Source organism: Saccoglossus kowalevskii, chromosome 19, assembly GCF_978046115.1.
Source record: "Saccoglossus kowalevskii chromosome 19, keSacKowa6.1, whole genome shotgun sequence".
NCBI classification, from domain to species: Eukaryota; Metazoa; Hemichordata; class Enteropneusta; family Harrimaniidae; genus Saccoglossus; species Saccoglossus kowalevskii.
The window spans coordinates 3644021-3650020 of record NC_140659.1 but is presented as its reverse complement, the minus strand read 5'-3'; positions in this window follow the sequence as shown (position 1 = coordinate 3650020).

The window sequence follows — 6000 nt, the reverse complement described above, 5'->3', positions numbered from 1 at the left end:
TATAAATCTCTCTAATATTTATTAGGATGGATAAATGTGCGGCCAAAATAGCCACCACACTACACCAGTTGCTATTAGTCTCCCTAATATTAATTAGGATGGATAAATGTGTGGCCAAAATGGCCATCACACAACACCAGTGGCTATAAATCTCCCTAATATTAATTAGAATGGATAAATGTATGGCAAAATAGCCATCACACTATACCAGTTTCTATAAATCTCCCTAATATTAATTGGGATGGATAAATGTGCGACCAAAATAGCCATCACACTACACCAATGGCTATAAATCACCCTAATATTAATTAGAATGGATAAATGTATGCCAAAATAGCCATCACACTAAATCAATGGCTATAAATATATCTAATATTAATTGGGATGGATAAATCAGTGTATGGCCAAAATAGGCATCACACTACAGCAGTGGCTTTAATTCTCCATAATATTAATTAGAATGGATAAATATATGGCCAAAATAGTGACAACACTACACCAGTGTCTATGAATTTCCCTAATATTAATTAGAATGGATAAATGCATGGCAAAATAGCCATCACACTACACCAGTGGCTATAAATCACCTTAATATTAATTAGAATGGATAAATGTATGGCAAAATAGCCATCACACTACACCAGTTGCTATAAATCTCCGTAATATTAATTAGGATGGATAAATGTGTGGACAAGATGGCCATCACACTACACCAGTTGCTATTAATCTCCCTAATATTAATTAGAATGGATAAATGTATGGCAACATAGCCATTACACTACAACAGTTGCTTTGAATCTCCCTAATATTAATTAGGATGGATAAATGTGTGGCCAAAATGGCCATCACACTACACCAGTGGCTATAAATCTCCCTAACATTAATTAGAATGGATAAATGCATGGCAAAATAGCCATCACACTACACCAATGGCTATAAATCACCTTAATATTAATTAGAATGGATAAATGTATGGCAAAATAGCCATCACACTACACCAGTTGCTATAAATCTCCCTAATATTAATTAGAATGGATAAATGTATGGCAAAATAGCCATCACACTACACCAATGGCTATAAATCACCCCATATTAATAAGAATGGATAAATGTATGGCAAAATAGCCATCACACTACACCAATGGCTATAAATCACCTTAATATAAATTAGAATGGATAAATGTATGGCAAAATAGCCATCACACTACACCAGTTGCTATTAATCTCCCTAATATTAATTAGGATGGATAAATGTGTGGAGAAGATGGCCATTACACTACACCAATGGCTATAAATCTCCCTAATATTAATTAGAATGGATAAATGTATGGCAAAATAGCCGTCACACTACACCAGTTGCTATTAGTCTCCCTAATATTAATTAGGATGGATAAATGTGTGGAGAAGATGGCCATCACACAACACCAGTGGCTATAAATCTCCCTAATATTAATTAGAATGGATAAATGTATGGCAAAATAGCCATCACACTACACCAATGGCTATAAATCACCCCATATTAATAAGAATGGATAAATGTATGGCAAAATAGCCATCACACTATACCAGTTTCTATAAATCTCCCTAATATTAATTAGGATGGATAAATGTGTGGAAAAATAGCCATCACACTACACCAGTTGCTATAAATCTCCCTAATATTAATTAGGATGGATAAATGTATGGCAAAATAGCCAGCACACTACACCAGTTGCTATAAATCTCCCTAATATTAATTAGATGGATGAATGGGTGGACAAGATGGCCATCACTCTACACAAATGGCTATAAATCTCACAAATATTAATTAGGATGGATAAATGTGCGGCCAAAATAGCCATCACACTACATCAATGGCGATAAATCACCTTAATATTAATTAGAATGGATGAATGTATGGCAAAATAGCCATCACACTACACCAGTTGCTATAAATCTCCCTAATATTAATTGGGATGGATAAATGTGTGGACAAGATGGCCATTACTCTACACAAATGGATATAAATCTCACTAATATTAATTAGAATAGATAAATGTGCTGCCAAAATATCCATCACCTTACTGTACTGGCTATAAAACTCCCAAATATTAATTAGGATGGATAAATGTATGGCGAAATAGCCATTACACTACAACAGTTGCTTTGAATCTCCCTAATATTAATTAGGATGGATAAATGTGTGGCCAAAATGGCCATCACACTACACCAGTGGCTATAAATCTCCCTAACATTAATTAGAATGGATAAATGCATGGCAAAATAGCCATCACACTACACCAATGGCTATAAATCACCTTAATATTAATTAGAATGGATAAATGTATCGCAAAATAGCCATCACACTACACCAGTTGCTATAAATCTCCCTAATATTCATTAGGATGGATAAATGTGTGGACAAGATGGCCATCACACTATACCAGTTGCTATTAATCTCCCTAATATTAATTAGGATGGATAAATGTGTGGACAGGATGGCCATTACACTACACCAATGGCTATAAATCACCCTAATATTAATTAGAATGGATAAATGTATGGCAAAATAGCCGTCACACTACACCGGTTGCTATAAATCTCCCTAATATTAATTAGAATGGATAAATGTATGGTCAACATGGCCATCACACTAATCCAATGGCTATAAATGTATCTGATATTAATTGGGATGGATAAATGTGTGGCCAAAATGGTCATCACACTACAGCAGTGGCTATAAAACTCCATAATATTAATTAGAAGGGATAAATATATGGCCAAAATAGCGATCACACTACACCAGTGCCAATGAATTTCCCTAATATTAACTAGAATGGATAAATATATGGCCAAAATAGCGATCACACTACACCAGTGTCTATGAATTTCCCTAATATTAATTAGAATGGATAAATGTGTGGCCAAAATAGCCATGACACTACACCAGTGGCTATAAATCTCCCTAATATTAATAAGAATGGATAAATGTATGGACAAGATGGCCATCACTTTACAGAAATAGCTATAAATCTTGCTAATATGAATTAGAATGGATAAATGTATGGCCAAAATAGGCATCACACTACATCAATGGCTATAAATCACCATAATATTAATTAGAATTGATAAATGTATGGCCAAAATAGCCATCACACTAAACCAATGCCTATAAATATATCTAATATTAATTGGGATGGATAAATCAGTGTATGGCCAAAATAGGCATCACCCTACAGCAGTGGCTATAAATCTCCATAATATTAATTAGAATGGATAAATATATGGCCAAAATAGTGATAACACTACACAAGTGTCTTTGAATTTCCCTAATACTGATTAGAATGGATAAATGCATGGCAAAAGAGCCAATACACTACAACAGTTGCTTTGAATCTCCCTAATATTAATTAGGATGGATAAATTTGTGGACAAAATGGCCATCACACTACACCAGTGGCTATAAATCTCCATAATATTAATTAGAATGGATAAATATATGGCCATAATAGCGATCACACTACACCGGTGTCTATGAATTTCCCAAATATTAATTAGAATGGATAAATGTGTGGCCAAAATAGACATCACACTAGAGCAGAGGCTAAAATGTCCCTAATGTTAATTAGAATGGATAAATGTATGCAAAATAGCCATCATACTATCCCAGTTGCTATAAATCTCCCTAATATTAAATAGGATGGATAAATGTGTGGCCAAAATGGCCATCACACTACACCAGTGTCTATAAATCTCCCAAATATTAATTAGAATGGATAAATGTATGGACAAGATGGCCATCACGATACACAAATGGCTATAAATCTCCCTAATATTAATTAGAATGGAGAATTGTGAGGCCTAAATAGCCATCACACTACACCAGTGTCTATAAATTTCCCAACTATTAATTAGAATTGATAAATGTATGGCCAAAATAGCCATCACACTAAACCAATGGCTATAAATATATCTAGTATTAATATTAGGGAGATTCTAAGGCCAATTAATTAGAATAGATAAATGTATGGCTAAAATAACCATCACACTACACCAGTGCCTGTAAATCTCCATAATATTAAGTGGGATGGATAAATGTATGGCCAAAATAGCCATCACACTAGAGCAGAGGCTAACATCTCCCTAATATTAATTAAAATGGATAAATGTATGACACAATAGCCATCACACTACACTAGTGGCTATAAATCTCCCTAATATTAATTAGGATGGATAAATGTGTGGCCAAAATGGTCATCACACTACACCAGTGGCTATAAATCTCCCTAATATTAATTAGAATGGATAAATGTATGGTTAACATGGCCATCACACTAATCCAATGGCTATAAATATATCTGATATTAATTGGGATGGATAAATGTATGGCCAAAATAGCCATCACACTACACCAGTTGCCATAAATCTCCCTAATATTAATTAGAATGGATAAATGTATGGACAAATTAGCGATCACACTACACCTGTGTCTATGAATTTCCCTAATATTAATTAGAATGGATAAATGTGTGGCCAAAATAGCCATCACACTAGAGCAGAGGCTAAAATGTCCCTAATGTTAATTAGAATGGATAAATGTATGCAAAATAGCCATCATACTACCCCAGTTTCCATAAATCTCCCTAATATTAATTAGGATGGATAAATGTGTGGCCAAAATGGCCATCACACTACACCAGTGGCTATAAATCTCCCTAATATTAATTAGAATGGATAAATGTATGGACAAGATGGCCATCACTTTACACAAATGGCTATAAATCTCCCTAATATTAATTAGGATGGAGAAATGTGAGGCCAAAATAGCCATCACACTACACCAGTGGCTATAAATCACCCTAATATGAATTAAAATGGATAAATGTATTGCAAAATATCCATCACACTACACCAATGGCTATAAATCTCCGTAATATTAATTAGGATGGATAAATGTGTGGACAAGATGGCCATCACACTACACCAGTTGCTATTAATCTCCCTAATATTAATTAGAATGGATAAATGTAATGCAAAATAGCCATTACACTACAACAGTTGTTTTGAATCTCCCTAATATTAATTAGGATGGATAAATGTGTGGCCAAAATGGCCATCACACTACACCAGTGGCTATAAATCTCCCTAACATTAATTAGAATGGATAAATGCATGGCAAAATAGCCATCACACTACACCAATGGCTATAAATCACCTTAATATAAATTAGAATGGATAAATGTATGGCAAAATAGCCATCACACTACACCAGTTGCTACTAATCTCCCTAATATTAATTAGGATGGATAAATGTGTGGAGAAGATGGCCATTACACTACACCAATGGCTATAAATCACCCTAATATTAATTAGAATGGATAAATGTATGGCAAAATAGCCGTCACACTACACCAGTTGCTATTAGTCTCCCTAATATTAATTAGGATGGATAAATGTGTGGCCAAAATGGCCATCACACAACACCAGTGGCTATAAATCTCCCTAATATTAATTAGAATGGATAAATGTATGGCAAAATAGCCATCACACTACACCAATGGCTATAAATCACCTCATATTAATAAGAATGGATAAATGTATGGCAAAATAGCCATCACACTATACCAGTTTCTATAAATCTCCCTAATATTAATTAGAATGGTTAAATGTGTGGAAAAATAGCCATCACACTACACCAGTGGCGATAAATCACCTTAATATTAATTAGAATGGATGAATGTATGGCAAAATAGCCATCACACTACACCAGTTGCTATCAATCTCCCTAATATTAATTGGGATGGATAAATGTGTGGACAAGATGGCCATTACTCTACACAAATGGATATAAATCTCACTAATATTAATTAGAATAGATAAATGTGCTGCCAAAATATCCGTCACCTTACTGTAATGGCTATAAAACTCCCTAATATTAATTAGGATGGATAAATGTGTGGCCAAAATGGCCATCACACTACACCAGTGGCTATAAATCTCCCTATTATTAATTAGAATGGA